Source organism: Gossypium hirsutum, chromosome A04 (genome assembly GCF_007990345.1).
Source record: "Gossypium hirsutum isolate 1008001.06 chromosome A04, Gossypium_hirsutum_v2.1, whole genome shotgun sequence".
NCBI classification, from domain to species: Eukaryota; Viridiplantae; Streptophyta; class Magnoliopsida; order Malvales; family Malvaceae; genus Gossypium; species Gossypium hirsutum.
This window is the reverse complement of record NC_053427.1, coordinates 30,514,517-30,534,000: the sequence shown is the minus strand read 5'-3', so window position 1 is coordinate 30,534,000 and position 19,484 is coordinate 30,514,517. Positions and strand designations below refer to the sequence as shown.

At 37.4% G+C, this 19,484-nt stretch overlaps 1 non-coding gene across 1 annotated transcript; it reads left to right on the top strand.

Moving 5' to 3' along the window:
- The first annotated feature begins 2,098 nt into the window (after window positions 1-2,098).
- On the top strand, window positions 2,099-2,205 carry LOC121228659 (small nucleolar RNA R71). The gene has a single exon (XR_005926234.1). It is a non-coding gene; the product is annotated as a small nucleolar RNA R71 (small nucleolar RNA).
- Window positions 2,206-19,484: the final 17,279 nt, after the last annotated feature.

Genomic DNA, 19,484 nt, shown 5'->3' with positions numbered 1-19,484 from the left:
TCCGTTCACTTTAACCGACTTTTAAAAGTGTCTTTTACAAGACCAACTAAAATTTTCCAAACTAAGTAATACAGAATGTTTTGAACGCTTCGATGTGGCGCATCAGATTAGGTCATAATGTTTAGGCTGGGTTTGGGGTGTTACAATTCTCCTCATTCCTACTATCAATCTCATCAAAATAAGGTTTTAAACAGGTGTTGTTTACCTTAAAACTGCCAAAATTGGGATAACTCACCTCGACCGTACCGAATGGGAAAATGCTGAGTACCGTAAGAGGGACTTCTTCATTCGGTGTGGTAGTGACAATGTGAGGATCTACAGCTTCTAATAAGACTTTATCTCCACCCTTAAGTTGATGTGAGAAGGTGTTGAGCTTGTTCCGGCGCAGTTCTAGTTTATCATATGTTCTTGGTTTACGCGTCTGCCATTCATCTAGCTCCCCGATTTGTAGTCTTCATTCTTCATGAATAGGTCCTCTACCATTGCTTAAGAATGGCTCATGTACTTCCTTCAGACTCATTTCCTGCAACGTAGGTGGCACCATATTGTCAATTTTAGTAGAATGGGTTAAACGATCACCTTCAATTTTTGATGTGTCACCAGAATTTCGAGCTTGAAGGGTGATTGTTTTGTCTCCAACATGGAGTGTGAGTTCACCTGTGCCAACATCAATGATCGTTTTAGCAGTTTCTTAAAAAAGGCCTTCCTAGAATTAAAGGAGTGTTGCTATCTTCCTCTATGTCTAGAATAATGAAGTCAACGGGAAATATAAATTTATCAATTTTAATTAGCACATCTTCAATAATACCCCTAGGGAATCTTATAGTTTTATCTGCTAATTGAATGCTCATCCTAGTCTGTTTGGGTTTCTCGAGGCCTAGTTGCTTAAACAATTTGTAAGGCATGACGTTGATACTAGCCCCTAAATCAACTAATGCATTATTAACATCTAAACTACCAATTAAGCAAGGAGTCGCAAAACTCCCAGGATCTTTTAATTTGTTCGGTAGCTTATTTTACAGAATAGCTAAGCACACTGCGTTTAGCTCCACATGCGACGCCTCGTCCAACTTCCGCTTATTTGCTAAAAGCTCCTTTAAAAATTTCATTATGTTTGGCATCTACGATAGAGCTTCAATAAACAGTAAGTTAATATGTATTTTTGTTAAGAGTTTAAAGAATTTACCAAATTGTTCATCTGAGTGGTCTTTTCTTGTCGCGTTGGGGTATGGCACATGAGGTTTATATTTGAATTCACTGATTTTTTTTATGACCTACCGCACCTAGACCTTTGCTTACCACAGTTTCTTGCCTCGGTTCTGGTTCAGGCTCAACGGCTCTTTCGTAATCTTAAATATTAATTGCGTTGAGCTATTCCCTTGGGTTGGGTTTAGTATTACCTGGCAAACTACCTTGTGGTCATTCGGAGATTAGTTTGGAAAGCTGGCCTATCTGAGTTTCGAGCCCTTGGATCGATACTGGTTGATTTTTAAGTGCTATCTTGGTGTTCTGGAAACGAGTTTCTAACACCGATATAAACTTTGATAGCATCTCTTCAAGGTTTGGCTTCTTTTCTTGTTGGTAGGGTGGTTGTTGAAAACCCGGAAGATGTTGTGGTCTTTGATTTCCTAGACCGCCCCATGAGAAATTGGGGTGGTTCCTCCAACTTGCATTGTAAGTGTTACTATATGGGTTATTCTGGGATCGAGAGTTATTGTTGCCCATATATTGGACTTGTTCCTCCTCGATTCTAGTGTTGAAGGGTTGATACTCTTTGCATGCTCCTCCTCCATTCGTCTCGCACCTCATTACTAGATGTACCTGAGTTGAACCAAGTAAACCATCAATCTTTTTTAGTTAGAAGTTCTACTGATTTGACAGCATAGTAACTGAATCGACATTATAAATGCCTGCTGTTTTTGTTGGCTTAGTCTTCATGACTTGCCATTGATACTTATTCAGTGACATCTCCTCTGTAAACTCATAGGCATCTTTAGGTGTTTTATTATTGATGGTTCTGCCAGTAGCTGCGTCAACCATTTGTCGAGTCGATAGATTCAGGCCATTATGGAACGTTTGAACCTGTAGCCAAAGCGGTAACCCATGGTGAGGGCACCTTCTCGGGAAGTCTTTATATCTCTCCCATGCATCGTAAAGAGTTTCTAAGTCCATCTACACAAACGAAGAGATATCATTACGTAATTTAGCATTTTTAGCTGGCGGAAAATATCTTAATAGAAATTTTTCGGTCATTTGTTCCCAATTAGTGATTGACCCTCGTGGTAATGAGTTCAACCACTGTTTAGCTTTATTTCTCAATGAAAAATGGAATAACCGAAGAGGAATGGCATCATCAGAAACACCATTAATTTTAAATGTATCGCATAGTTCCAAGAAGTTTGCTAAGTGAGCGTTGGGATCCTCATCCTGCAAACCATCAAACTGAACAAATTGTTGTATCATTTGAATAGTGTTAAGTTTTAGTTCAAAAGTATTTGCAGCTATAGCAGGTCTAACTATGCTTGATTTTGTTCCTGTTAAAGAAGGTTTAGCATAATCATACATAATGCGTGGAGTAGGATTTTGATTAACCGCAATTGCAGTAGGCAGCTGATTGTCTTGGTTTTCAGCCATCTCTTTATTTGGGGGTTGAGTATCGTCCTCTTGCTCGTCCTCTGTGTATCTTAAGCTTCGCGTTATTTCTCTTTGATGTCTGCAAACAGTGCAATCGATTTCTTCGTCAAAAAGTAGTGGTCCTGACGGGTTTCTTCTAGTCATAAACTATAAAAATCTGCCAAGAGAAAGAAAAAATAGAGTAATAAATAATAATAATAAATAGAATAAAATTAAATTGCAAGAAAAATAAATGGCTAAAGTAATAAAAATTGAGTGTTCCTAATATCTTAGTTCCCCGGCAACGACACCGAAAACTTGATCGCGTGATTTTGTGATAGGTTTTAAATATTTATAATTAATCGTTCTTGAAACTAACTATTATCACGATGTAGGCAAGTGTACCTATTGAATAGTAGTATAGTTTTAGAAAGACCAGATTGTCGAACCCAAAGGAACTAAAAGCACTAGTAATGACAGTCTTTTTATTATCTAGCCTAAGAATAAAGAGGTTTTGTTTTAACTAACTAATTATCTAAACTAAGAATTCACAGAGAATAGAATTGGGGAATTGTTTTTGGGAAAATCGATTGAATTAAGACAATACCTAAGGAAAAAATCCACCTAGACTGTACTTGTTATTCTAGCTCCGAATCGGACGATTTATTCATTTAACTTGTTTCGTAGAGATCCCTAAGTTATGTTATTATCCCTATTCAAGACTAATAACGTCTAATCCCTAGATTGAATAATTGAGACCTTTCTCTAATTAACACCCTAGGGTTGCATTAACTTGATCTATGGATCCCCTTATTAGGTTTCACCCTAATCCGGCAAAATTTTGTCACCCTATGTCAAGGTGCGCAAATAACTCCCTTAATTATGACAAATGTACTCTTAGACAGGGTCTATTCCTCCTCCGAATAAAAGCTTATATTGAATCAGTATCCTGGGATATCAAAACAAGAATTAAGAACATATAATTAAGAACAAGTTAAATATTTATCATACAATTCAGAAAATAATAACAAGATTCGTCTTAGGTTTCATTCCCCTTAGTTATTTAAGGGTTTTAGTTCATAACTAAATAAGAAAACATCTCAGAATAATAAAGAATACAAAACATAAAGAAAACCCAAAACTCCTAAAGGGGAAATTGAGGAGAGATCTTCAATCTTGATGGTGAATCCGGCTTCTGAGATGGATCAATCGGCTTCCTTGGAGTAATTCCTTACTCCCTATTCTCTGTCTCCTTTCTTCCTCCTCTAGGGTGTATTTATAGGCTCTGGAATGCCTAAGAGCCCTCAAAATTAGCCTTTTCTGAATTGGACTCAGCTTGGGCTCGGCAAGGACACGCCTGTGTGACACGCTCGTGTTTGATTGCTTCAGGCCGTGCTCAAGCCTGCCAAATTGACACGACCATGTGGTATGTCCGTCTGAGGAGGTCCAGGCCGTGTTGATTTCGTACTTTGGCCCATTTTCTCCGTTTTTGGCCCGTTTCTCATTCCTTTCTCACTCCTATGCTCTCCTAAGTATAAAACATGAAATTAAAGCATTAGGAGCATCGAATTCACCAATTCTAATGGGAAATCATCCATAAAATGTGTTAAACATGGGGTAAAAATATGTATAAATTACGGTTTATCAAATACCCGACATTTCTCTTCATACAAATGGTGTCTCCAAATCTTCAGTGCGAACACTACAGCCGATAACTCCATATCATGGGTCGGATAATTTCTCTCGTGTGGTTTTAGCTGTCCTGAGGCATAGGCTACAAGCTTGCTTTCTTGCATGAGCACACACCGTAAACCATTTAAGGAGGTGTCGCTATAAATTACAAACTCCTTGCCCGATTCTGGTTGCACTACACCAGGGCTTCCGTTAACAAAGCCTTTAATCTCTCAAAACTTTGCTGACACTATTCTGTCCATTCAAACTTGACATTTTTTTGCAGTAGTCTAGTCATCAGAGTAGCTATCATAGAAAATCCATTTACAAACCGTCTGTGGTATCCGGCTAAACCCAAAAAGCTTCAAACCTCTATTACATTCCTCGGTAGTTTCCATTCCACAAGAGCAGAGATCTTATTTGGATCAACTCGGATTCCATCACCGACATAATATGTCCTAGAAACTCAACCTTTTTGAGCCAAAACTCGCTCTTACTAAACTTGGCATAATGTTGCTTATCCCTCAATGTCTGTAACACAGTTCTCAAATGCTCCGCATGCTCACTCTCATCGCACGAATAAATCAATATGTCATCGATAAAAACAATGACGAACCTGTCGAAGTACGGTCAGAAGATGCGATTCATCAAATCCATAAATACCGCAGGGGCATTTGTTAATCCAAAAGGCATAACAAGAAACTCATAATGCCCATATCTCGTTTGAAAAGCAGTCTTCGCTACATCTTGTTCCTTGACTCTTAACTGGTAGTAACCTAACCTCAAATCTATTTTAAAAAATACAGTGGCTCCTCTCAATTGATTAGAGAGATCATCGATCCTTGACAAGGGATACTTGTTCTTTATTGTTACTTTGTTAAGCTGTCTATAGTCGATACATAACCTCATCGACCCGTCTTTCATTTTCACAAAAAGTAATAGAGTACCCATGGTAAAAAACTCGGTCTAGCAAAACCCTTATCTGTTAATTCTTACAACTATACTTTCAACTCTTTCAACTCAGTGGGGGCCATTCTATACGGTGCAATCGAGATTGGTGTCGTGCCAGGAACTAACTCGATACCAAACTCAACTTTTCTCTTTGGAGGTAGTCCGGACAACTCTTCCGGAAAAACATATATAAACTCACAAACTACTGGTACTGATTCAATCTTCGACTCGGATACTTGAGTATTCAGTACAAAAACTAGATAAGCCTCATACAATTTTCTCCAATATTTTTCAGCAGTTAAAGACGATATTACCATAGGTGATTTATCCAAGTCACCTAGTCCAACCCGAAGAATAACCCTATCTTCACACTTTAACTCAATAATTTTCTTCCCACAGTCCACTACAACATTATGAGAGGTCAACCAATCCATCCCGAGGATTACATCAAACTCATTGATCGGCAATAACAATAAATTAGCCGGAAAACAATTACTTCTAATTGTCAAAGGACAATTCCTACATACTTGGTCAACTAGCACATGTCTGCCTAAAGGGTTGGATACTTTTATCACAAACTTAGTGTGTGACAGCCCTAAATTGACCCTAGTCGGAAAGTGGTTTCGGGACCGCTAAACCGAGTCACCGAAGTATTTGAGTATAATATTTATTGTCTAAAATATGTGAATATGAGTGTGTGAAAGTTTTAAGCTTCGATTTAGTCAATTGCATGTGAATTTAGTTAATAGGACTTATGTGTGACACTTTTGAAATGTGATAGGTTAATCTATAAGGATCTATTAGTGCATGTTATGAAAATAATGGGTTTGCATGTCAAATTTCCACCTAAGACAAGTAGTGGCCGGCCATGATGGGTTATATACATGCAATATGTATTAATTATTAGTTAGTAGCTTTATATTTTATAACATAAATAAATAAAAAAGGAAAAAGTAATTGAAATAAGGAAATGAAGGGTGATGAAAACAAAGCTTGAGTTTCTTTCTTCTTGGCCGAATGTAAAGAGGAAGATGGGAGAAAGGCATTCAGTCATCTTAAGTTAGCATTAAGGTAAGAAGTTATGTTAATTCTTGAAATTTTGGTTAATCTTGAATGAGGTATCAAGTTATTTTAGTAACCCATGTTGAATTTTTTATTGTGGGAATGAGTAGGGCTTTCGGCTATGGTAATTAATAAGGGTGATGGTTGTTGTTTCATGATAAATTTAGATGAACAATGGTAGATGAGTGTTTGAACTATACAAATGAGCATATGTGAGCATTGGGTGCTAAGGGAAAAGAATCGGCTACCTTATTATGTACCAAGACCGAATGTGAATTTGATTATGTTTGAGTAATTTATGTACTTAAAATTGATGTAGTATAAGTTACCATGTTCTTGCCGAAAATGTAATTGATAAAGGAGGAGTTTGTTATTGAACGTTAGGCTAAGTCCCTAGTGGATGGATGAATTGATAATAATTGTGTATAAAGATTTGCTTTACTATGTCTTTGTTAACAAGATGAGAAATGAGTTAAGATGGTCTTAGTGTACCGATTAGGACCTAAGGAGTTGAGCTTATTGATAGTATAGATTTCTAATGCACCTATGGTAATGGCCGAACATGTAGTTGTTTAATGTTTGAACAAGTGCCGTTTAGGTGTTCTAAATTGTCTAAATTAGATGTTAATCATCTAAGGGTTCGGCATTGTGCATTCTTGTTAAGAGTTTGATTTGAAATCATGAGGTTTTGTTGACTTGTGTTTAAATGGCATTCGGACATGGTCTATGAGTGTTTGCAAATCCGGTTTAAGTGCATAGGTGCTAAATACTTTGTATTGGGAATTTTGATGTATGAGTAGTAAATTGATTCAAATGAATTGGTTCTAAAATGTATATGAATGCCGTATGATTGTGTTTGATTGGGGAGTAAATTGTTTGATTTAGCTCAAGAGCTTAGAGGATCAAAGTTGGATAAGGGAAAGGAAAAAGTGATTGAATAGCCGTTGAAATCATTCGACAACATCCGAGGTAAGTTTTCGAGTAATGAAACTTAGTTTATGATTTGATTAAGTCATGACATATAAGCATAACAAATAAACGGTGATATAATTATTCTACTTGAATTGTATATTGAGGTGATTAGTTTATACCTATGACGGGTAGCCGAATGTGTATAGAGATCATGTTATAAAGCAAATCAAAATCATGCTCTTTGTATGTGGCTATTGAGCCGAAAATGGTAATGGTTGATAAGCGTCTTGTGTTTGAATTCTAGTTATGATAATGAAATATGGATGTGTCATGATTTATTGGTATATGTGCTTGATTATTCGGATGATATCCGGGCTAAGTCCCGAAGGCATTTGTGCAAGTTACTATATCCGGGCTAAGTCCCGAAGGCATTTGTGCGAGTTGCTATATCCGGCTAAATCCCGAAGATACTTGGGTTTGGAAACGAGCGATCTTGCTGTAATAATTTCAATTAATACGCTCATAAAATACAAACGATAAGGTATGTTTCGTATATGCATCGGAAAGGTTGATTCCTTTCAAATAGTACTCGCTCAATTGATTAACGAGCTTCCGGCCTCTAGTTAGGTTTGATACCCTGTGTATGAATATATTGGTTGAAGCGTGAAGAAATTATGATTTTGAGAATGTGCATATATGAAATTATTCATTTAGTCATATGAACGCTATACTTTAGTCGTAAATAATTTCGTTACTCAAAACTTACTAAGCATTAAATGCTTATTCCGTTTCTTTAATTCTCTGTTTTATAGATTTTTGTTCGTCAGCTATCGGACTCGGGATTGTCGAAGTCGAAGTCATCCACACTATCTAAGCCCTTTTGGTACTCTTTTAGTTAAACGTTGATAATGGCATGTATAGGACTAACCTTTGTTGTTAATCAAGTACCTTTGGTAATGTGTATATATTCAGATAGCCATGCGAAAATGGCTTAAATATTTTGAGCATAGTATTAAAATCATTTTGTATATATATGGTTATTGAGAGGTGTGGAAATGCTTGGCAATGATTAGCCATTGGAATGGTTAATCACGATCATATTTGGTGCTATGTATGTCAAATGGCTAGTTGAATCATGGAAACTATGAAATAGGTGAAATTTACCTTAAAATAGATGCTGACAGCAGCAGTGATGTGAGTTTGAAAATTCACTAAAAATAGTAGGAATGTAATTAAATAATGAATAAATTATGTAATATAACCTTGATGAGTCTATTTTCATATGGAAGAAGCGAAAAGACCATATGAGCCGTATTTTATGAGATGTTTAAGTTTTCGTGAAACATGGCCAGAACGGTTACTGGATCCCCTGTTCTGACTTTGGAAATTTACCATAAATTAACAAGAAATAATTAGAAGTCATTATTTATATGTACAGATTCCTTTTTGAGTCTAGTTTCATTAGAAAGAAACGGCATATGTATTGAATCCCTGTACAGGGAGATATCTAAGTCGTAATGCATGAAGGTCAGAGTAGTCGAACCCTGAAACAGGGGATACTTTAACTAATAAAATGTACTAATTGGTCCGACCAAAAATTCTAGAAAACAATATATAGATGGATATATGAGTCTAGTTTCAGGGAAAATTTACGGAATCAGTTTTCAAGTTTTGGAACTCGAGATATGATTTTTAAGGTGACAGTGACGCAGTTAGCCAGCTTGTCTGAAAATTTTAAAATGAACTGTGTAAATAAATGAATTAAGTTCGTTAACACCTCGTGTTCGACTCCGGCAACGGTCTCGGGTGCGGGGCATTACATAGTGGACTCTACTATCATATTTATGCGGGATATCAAATCCATACAAATATAAGAGTGGGAAGACCCCGGATCAATCAAAGCAACAACAGATATATCGTGAATAGAATATGTACCCGTGATCACGTCAGGAAACTCTCCCTGTTCACGGGCACGGATAGCATAAGTCATCGCAGGCGCTCTGCCCTCGGACCTCCCACTGTATCTCAAGTCACACCTCCGCTGCTAGCTCCACTGGCCAGTTTCTTTTGTGGTCTGCCTCTCAAAGGAGCACTACTCGCCCTCACATATTGCTTTTTCTCCTTGTCATCAATTTCGGGGCAATCTCGGATAAAGTGGTTTAATGATCCACACCTAAAACAACCTCTTTCATTCACTCGACACTCGCTGAAACGAAATCTACCACACTGTGGACACTCTAGTCTATTTGGTCGGGTGTTGCTGACTCTCGCGACAGAAGTGGTTTGAGGTATCGATGTTGTGTTTTCTGCTTGTTCTTGTTTCTACTTGGAAATCCCACTGAAGCATTCGACTGGGTAGTAAATTCTTTGGATCTCTTAGATGAGGACTGATGTGCTTCCCCCATCTGTCTTTTCCTTAAGTCCCGCGACTCAATGGCCACTTTCCTCCTCTCTTTCACCAGCTTCTCCGCCTTGTACGCTCTCTCGACAAGTACCACAAATTCTTTTATTTCTAAAATGGCCACAAATACTTAGATATCTTCATTGAGGCCATCCTCAAACCTCTTACACATGGTAGCTTCAGTGGATATGCATTCCCGCGCATACTTGCTAAGTTTCACAAACTCACGCTCATGTTCCGTTATTGTCTTATTACCCTATTTCAACTCTAAAAATTCCTTCGTTTTCTGGTCCATGAACCTCTAGCTAATATACTTCTTTCAAAACTCTTCTTGGAAAAATTCCCAAGTTACTCTTTCTCTCGGTACCACAGACACGAGAGTATTCCACCACTAATAAGTTGAGTCTCGTAGAAGTGACAAGGCACACTTTACGCACTTTTCAGGCGTGCACAACAGTTCATCGAATACCTTTATGGTATTTTCTAGCCAAAACTCTTCTCTCTTTGGGTCATCATCTATACTAGCCTGAAATTTGTCTGCCCCTCATTTTTGGATCTTGTCTACCGGAGGCTTCTCTCTTCTGAATATGTCCGCACCTTACGGAGCCACCAGGGCATACTGAGGAATTAGAGGAGGTAAGAGAGGTGGAGTGTTCGGGTTCGCACGACCAAACTCTGTATACCAAGCATCCATCATTCAGAGGTAGGCTTCCCTAACCCCTCCGCCTTGGGCCATGCTAATAGGCTCACCCTCTACTGGCGCGGTCCCTTTTGCAGGAGCCAGCGCATTACTTTCCACGTCATCTGTCGTGTTTCTATTAGGATCCATTACTATATAAAAACACAATTTATAATTGTCAGGAATCGTCACACTATCAATACATATTTATGGCATGTATAGCTAGACTCACACTCTAGCTAGATTAGTCCTAGAACTGACTAAACCATGCTCTGATACTAATAAATGTAACACCCTTCGCTCGTATCCAATGCCGGGAGAGGGTTTGAGGTGCTACCGGACTTAACTCAAGCATACACACATAAAATCGGGCCGTAAAGTTTCTTTTAACTTAAAACTTCTTGTTCACATGCATTATGTCCCTTAAGCAAGCTCACGAGGCCCAAAACATACAATAGAGATGGTTCGGGACTAAACTGAGAACTTGAGAAAAACTTGAAAAATTCATACTTTAAAGCTCCACAAGCCCGTGTGGCTTGGGACACGCCCGTGCCCTTAGCCCATGTGCAAAACTGACTTTAAAACACAGCCATGACACACGTCCGTGTGGCCTACCCGTGTACTAAACTGACTTAAAATTTTAAGTGCAGGGGACGCACGGCCATAACACATACCCATGGGAGTGAGCCGTGTGTCACAGACGGTCTAGACACACGCCCGTGTGCCTTGCCCGTATGGACAAAAGGAGGCCATTCTTCCAAGCCATTTTGTCACTCATTTTACACAACCTACACAAGATCATTTCAATATACTAATTTCACCACAATAGACACCAATTCAGCCATAGAAAGAACATTATATGCATTTGCCAAAATGAATAATAGCCATTATTCTAGGCTTTATACAAAATAAAGGGCTTTTGACTTAAGCCAAAGTACATAACCAATTTCTCATTAAAACAAACATCCTAGTCTAGCCCTATACATGCCATACTTAAAAGAAGATTTATACTATACCAAGTGCTTCGATTGATAGTGTTATCGATATCTCCAACTTCAAAGGATCCTTGAGCTAATTAAGGGGCACTGAAAGAAAAGGGAAAGGAAAGAGAGTAAGCGTAAAGCTTAGTAAGTTGCATATAAATAAATATACAACAACAAATTCACCATTAGTCATCATACTCATAGCTCAAAGGTAAGCATAAACTTGACTTACTCATTACCATCTACTCAAATCACATTTTCTAATTTGAGCTCGTTACTCATGCATACCAAATAGGTACCTGTACCACTCACAACATTATTATACTTTCCTTATTAAATCACTTTCGTAATCTTAAAGTCAAACCTTTCAAAATACTACAGGATATTCTATAAGCCTCAAACATGGGATAAGTTGCCGATGCCATGTCCCAGACATGGTCTTATACTAGCTCTCATAAATACGTGCTGATGCATGTCCCGAACATGTCTTACACTAGCACGACTCTTAGCCAATGCATATCTCATACATGTCTTACACTGGCACTCATATTGTGGCCGATGCATGTCCCAGACATGTCTTACACTAGCACACAAGAAATCTGAATGTTATGGCATGAATATCCGGTTTGTTTCCTAGGGTCCCAACTAGATCTTTCTACTATCTCAATCATTAATATGCATCTCAGATCCCAATCTAGAAATTCATACTATATCAATTCAAAGACAATTCGAATACATACATTAACAATGTAGTTGTATTATTTACATACAGTTTACCTCAGGTTACAAAATGTACTCGACTAGTTAGTTTAGTCGATTTGCTTGGCTTTCCCCCGGTCTAGGTTCGAATTTGGCAATTTTTGATCTATGATAAAAAAAATGTGCTCATTTAGTCACTAAACACAATTAGGCAATCTAAAATTCACATCTTAGGTAAAATGACTATTTTGCCCCTAGACCTTGGCAAAATGACCATTTTACCCCTATGCTCGAAATTCAATTTTTATTGAATTTCTTCGTATCTTAGGCCTAGATGAACCCTTTCTACTCTTATAGCATGACCAAATTCTCACTATTTCACACCCTTATCACCTAATTTAACAAACCTTGCAAAATGGTCCTATAAGGGTTTTCATGAGAAGTTCTTTCACAAAAGTTGTCTATTACACAGCTAAGACTCATTTTCTTCCATAAAAAATTGGAAAACATCACAAATATTTTTATGGTAAAACCGTAAACTTTCAACCATTTTGCAAAATAGACCTCTCATTAGAAAGCCTATGCTTCAAGGAGTCCAAAAATGTAAAAATCATTAAGAGAAACTTTCAAAGTCACTTACTTGAGAGGCTTAATGTTGATGAAATTTTTGAAGCTTTCAAAACCCCATTTTTGTTGAAATTTTCGGTGGAGGAAGAAGATGGAAAGGGATGATATCATCGTCCTTTCATCTATCTCTATTTTAGTCAAAATAAGTCACCTAAGCCACCTAATTTTAAAATTTTTGTCTCCTCTTGACCCTATGGCCGGCTATGCTCCTTTAAAAAGGGTCTAATTGCTCTTTTAAAGCCCCAAATTTTAGTTCTCTAGCTAATTGACACATTTGGGTACTAAAATGCAACTTTTTCCTTTTATGCGATTTAGTCCTTTCTCGCAATTGGGCTTAAAAACATTAAAATTAGCTCCCTATATTTCTTATGCACTACTATAATTGTACTATAACCTTATAATAATAAAAATAATTCTCCCAACTTTGAATTTGTGGTCCCAAGACCACTGTTTCGACTAGGCCCTAAATCGAGCTGTTACAGCCAAGGCTACGTTCAGGCACTTCGGTGCATTTCTTCTGTGTGTCTGAATCATATTCCAAGTGTTCAACGGGTAACGTAATATGAATTCCGAAAGTAAAATTTAAGTAAGCCATATGTGTGCAAGAAAGAGCAGGTATGTTCTAAAACCTTATGAGGACTTAATATGATGATACTATGAAAAGATATGTATTTGAATAAGCATCTGCATATGAATATGGAAGGTAAGTATATATATGACATGATGAAAAGTATCATAATGGATAAGTAATTATTCTTAGATTATCAATAGTTACAAAATGTAGATTATTTGTATGTGTACTTACTAAGCTTTATAGCTTACCCTCCCCTCTTTTCCCTTCTCTTTAGATACGTCAAGCTAGCTCAAAGGATAGGGGGACGTCGGAGCTCGGATCACACTATCTTCAAGGATTTTAGGTATAAAAGGATTTAATTATTTTGGTCATGGCATGTATAGGAAACTTTTCTATTTTGTGTATATGTGTCATGTTGAAGTAGCCAAGTGTAATGGCTCATTTGGGAATTGATTATTTTGTATATGGCTATGTGATTTGGTCCATATTAATGACTGGGATGTATCCCTAAGTTTACCTTTGCTTGCATACTAAGATGTGTATGTGTTAATTTGATGGATGACTATTTATTTGCTTGTATGTGGTTGCATGATTTAGCACTCATAATCGATTGATAATAAGGAATATGGTAAACCATGAAATTGGTGTGGGATGACTAAAAGATAAGGTTGTGTGAATAGTAATGGACTAGTATAAAAAAGGGTCATAGTGATGCTATAATGTTGCATGTTTAAGTGTCCAAATATATCATGGAATATGCCATTCAACATATGGAAGTGTATAATTGTTTAAAGGTGACCAATGGCTTGGAGAATAGCCTCCAAATGGTCCACACGAGTAGACAAATGAGCATGTGTCTAGGCCGTGTGTGACACACGGTCAGCCCCATGGGCATGTCGTTCGGCCATGTGTCCCCTGCACCTCAAATTTTAGGTTAACATGCATGCTAGTAAACACACGGGCAGAGACACAGTTGTGTGTCTCAACCATGTGGAGGACATGGCCTCTGCCTACGGGCGTGTGCTTGGTCATGTGCCTCAAATTTGTATGATGATGTCATAAATAGAATGCTCGCTAAAATCACACGGGCTACCACAAGGGCATGTGTTAGGTCGTGTAAGGGACATGGGCCAAGGACACGGGCGTGTGCTCGGCCGTGTGAAAACCCTTATAGGTTCGGACTGGAAAATAAATCCAATAATTCCATACAGGTGTGGGACATGGGCGTGTTCCCAAGCATACGGGCGTGTGCATTGCCTCCACGTGGGCGTGTGAGGCTTTAACCTAGAAATTTTCTTAGAATTTCTGTAAGTTCTGAGTTTAGTCTCGGACCGCTAATGATGTATGTTTTGGGCCTCATAGGTCCATAATAAGGAAAAATTGACTTTAATTGATTGGTTTTAGTTTGGATGACATTTTATGGCCTAGTTTTGTATGCTTGGTTCTGCTTAAGTCCGGTAATGCCTTGTACCCTATCCCTACATCGGATACGAGTAAGGGGTGTTACAGCAACCCTGGCAACTCTTCTGGAAACACATCTGGATACTCACAGACTACTAGTACATATTCAATCTTTGATTCAGACACTTTTGTATCCAGTACATAAGCAAGATAAGCATCACAACCTTTTTTTCACATATCTTTGAGCTAACATCGACGAAATCACAATAGGCAATCCACTCGACTCATCTGATTCAATTCGAAGAATTCACTATTCTGACATTTCAATTCAATAGTCTTTCATCTACAATTCACAACAGCATCGTGCACAGTTAACCAATACACACCCAAAATCACATCGAATTCATCAAATGGTAAAAGCATCAAATATGTTGGAAAATAGTAACCCCGAGTCATTAAAGGACAATTCTTGCAAACATTATCAACTAGGACATATTTGCCTAAGGGTTTCGATACTTTAATCACAAACCTAGTGGACTCAACAGGCAAACTCTTAATAAACACTAAGTGCTCACAAACATATGAATGAGTCGATCCAGGATCAATCAAAGTAATTATATTAGTGTCAAAAAGAGAAAATATACCGGTGATAACATCTGGTGATAACGCAGCTTCGCAAGTGCGAATAGCATAAGCTCTGGCAGGTTCACCAGCCTCAGATCTCACAGTAGACTCCTTTGTCGTTCCTTTACTACTAGTCACATTACCCGCATTTCTAGGTGGTCTTCCTCTAGCAGCTATGTTACTCGATATTGCATCATGATATCTATCTTTTTCAGCTAACTCAAGACAATCTCGAATGAAATGATCTTGCGAGCCACATTTAAAACAACATTTATTATTCATCCAACAATCTCCAAAATGTCATCGTCTACACTGTTGACATTCAAGTTTATTATTTCTCACACTACTGACACTTGAAACTGAAGTAGCTTAAGCTTTAGGACTTGAGCATTGCTTCCCACAATCTCTATTTGAATATCCCACTGAAGTATTCAGATGACTATATGAATCCCATGATTTCTTTGATGATGATTGATAGGGCTTACTCATCGATCTCTTTTTCGAATCCCTAGCCTCGAAATCAACTTTTCTCTTTTCTTTGCCAAGTTCTTTGGCTTTACAAGCTCTGTCAACTAGCACTACAAATTCTTTCAACTCTAGAATCCCAACTAGCAATCTAATATCTTTGTTCAACCCATCTTCAAATTGTTTACACATAATTTCTTTGGTGGAAACACATTCTCGAGCATATTTACTTAGTCTCACAAACTCTCGCTCATACTTAGTCATAGACATACGGCCCTGTTTCCACTTTAGAAACTCTTTGCATTTTTGGTCGATAAACTTGTGGCTGATGTATTTCTTTTTTAACTTGGTTTAGAAGAATTCTCAGGTGACTTGTTCTCTCGGTACTACGAATACCAAAGTGTTCCACCACTGATACGCAGTATCCATCAGAAGTGATACGGCACATTTTACACATTCAACTGGTGTGCAAGAAAGTTCAACTAATACCCGAATCGTATTTTCAAGCCAAAACTCAACTCTCTCAAGATTGTCATCGACAGTAGCTCTGAACTCTTTAGCCCTATATTTTTGAATTTTATCAACTGGCAGCTTATTCAATCGTAAAACTTCCACACCTTGAGGAGCTACGGGAGCCGATTGGGGATTAGGTAGGGGTGGAGGTTGCTGAGCAGTGAAATTAGTTCAGACAAACTCTGTAAACAACTCATTCATCATCTGGAAGAAGGCTTCCTTAGCCTCTCCTTCCTGACTACCCTATACGGGTCTCGACTCAAATTGTACTACTCCGTGAACGAAGGCTGGCGCAGTACTTTCTACATCATCAGTTACAGCTCGATTATGATCTATTTACTATATGAAAACACAATTTAAAACTATCACGAGATATCACACTATTACAGGTTATATATGGCATGTATAGCTAAAGTCTCACATACGCTACGTTAGTTTGAAAATCGACTAAACCGTACCTCTGATACCAATAAATGTAACATCCTTCACCCATATTCATTGCTAAAATAGGGTTACAGAGCATTAGTGAACTTATAACAAAATTAAACATACAATTTTTCCATTTCAAACATAAAATAATCACCATCATTCATATCATCCCTAATACGAGTCTACGAGGCCCTAAACATTCATTCGAGGTGGTTCGGGACTAAATCGATAACTCAGGAAAATTTTACAAAACATAGAAAATTTTTACAAAATATAGGGGACACACGCCAAAGACACGCCCGTGTCATAGGCCATGTGGACATTCGAAATGGGATCACATGGCCGTGTCCTAGCCCGTGTCTGACCGCGTGTAACTCTCTGACTTGGGTCACATGGCCAACCACATGCCCATGTGTCTAGACTGTGTACCCTTCTAAATGGCCACACACAGCCCGTGTGCTAGGCCATGCCAAACCTATAAGGTATACTAACTTAGGCCACAAGGCCAAGTCACACTACCGTGTGCTAGACCGTGTGGAGCATACTAACTTGATTTCTAATTTAACACCATGAGACACACTGCCATGCAACCTGACCATGTGTCACACTGGGCTGAGACACACGCCCGTGTCTCTGCCCGTGTGGACAAAAATAGGCTATTTACCAAGCTATTTTGCCACCCAAATTTGCACACACCTATACCAACTCAATTGGCACAAAAACATGGCATATATAAACATTCAAATCAATATCAACCAAGCTTAACTCATGCCAATTCTATTCCACCATCCACAAGTCACACAAGTATTATTATTTGCCATTTAATTTCATATCAGGTGCATATTCACAAAACATCCATATGGTCACTTTCAAACATATATTACTTGAATATTATCACAAACATGCCATATCTCACAATTCGACCTTTCACCACAGGTCTTTATATAGCAAATACAAAACACATAACCAGGGACATTAGCACATATATATATACATCTCCAAACATGACAAAATAAGCCAAATCACATGGCTATAAACAAAACCAAACACATAACATTTACAAGCCAATTCAAATGGCTAAAATTCATTACCAAAATATATAACAAAATGACCAAGCTCCTATACATGCCGTATGTCCCTAAAACATAGATTCAAAAGTACCAAAGTAGATGCTCGATAGTGTGATACAATCTCCGACAACTCCCAATCCGAGTTAGCTTTGATATTCACTATAAAACATAGGAAAATAAACAGAGTAAGCTATAAAGCTTAGTAAGCTCGTATGCTAAGTAAAACTTACCAACCATCAATTCAATAACATAAATATCATATAATGCAATTCAAATTTGAATTATAACTTAACACATGAATTCAATCCAAAGATTAACACAATTTCCATCAACTTCTTCGATTCGATGATTATATAGTTCACGTACATACCTATACAAGCTCGTATCATTCTCATACTTATCCATATCTTATATATACCCATTGAACCATTTGGAATACTATCAGATACCCAGGAAACTCACACCCTAAATGCCACATATATAGCCTGTAACACCCCTATCCCGTAACCGTTGTCGGAATAGGAAAGGGGTATTACCAGACTTGTAACTCATGTCAGAACAGTAAAATTTTTTAACTTTTTTTCTTTAAATAAAGATCATTCATTTAGATAAATGCTAAATGCAGCTAGGGATAAAATTAAACTTCCATAAGTACACATTCAAAAGATGCCATTTTCGCATGGCTTATATACATTAACCGGAATATTATTCCACTACTAGTTTATTCTATACATGCCATAAAATAATCCAAAACATAGCAGTACCAAACAGTGGATAGTGATAGTGTGACAAGTTGTTGACGATCCCCGAGCAAAGGCCAAATTTGATAATCTATAAAACAGAGAAACGTAACAACAGAGTAAGCTTTCAAGGCTTAGTAAGTCTTAAGTAAAACAATTAACTTTGCTGGATTAAATACATTTATAACTTACACAAAATCCAAGTGAAGTCTCGATGGGCTTAATAAGCCTACACAAGTACATAATACATACCTGGCCAACTTAATGTGCTGATCATCCGTAATTGTTGATTTATTACTAAGTCGCTTAAGATTAGGCCTTACACAAATCACGTTTTGAAATGTCAAGATATATCACCATTCGGTCAAATAGAATAAACCCTATGTATGCACATGTAATTCATCTATTTCATCCAAATTTAAGAGTATATACCCCTTCGCATTTAAAAACATCAATGCTACTTTTAGTTTAATCAGTCGAACTAAAACATAACACTATAATCACATTCGGTTTCCATATTTCGAAGCATATATTCATGTTTTCATCTTACATAAACAATTTGATAGAGTCAATACTCGTTGAATATAACTTATAACCATCTCATAAGTGATTCCCCAAGTACATTTGTAATACAAACGAAATCGAGTTCACATAGCAAGTAAGTATCACTTACCATATACTTAACCTTTGTACACTTACCGTTTCCATAGTTACCAATTGCCAATTCAATCTTTCAATACCTCTAACCACTTAATCATATGCACTCATTTTGTGCACATACATAATTGTATATATGTATTTAGGAGCTTAGTTCTTTAGTTCATATTCACATTAATATTTCAAATAATCAAATCATGACAAGTATTAAAGTTTCGTATACGTATATAAAGGACCAAACATATTCCTTATCACATATACATAAATGACCGAACGCAATCCATACCTTGTATTTGCACATCCTGCCGAATACAACTCAAATTAGTAAATTTTTATGAAACTAATTAAATCCTTATCTTAAAGATATACAAATGTTCTTCGGTTTAAAATAACTCAAGGCACTTAGCCATAGC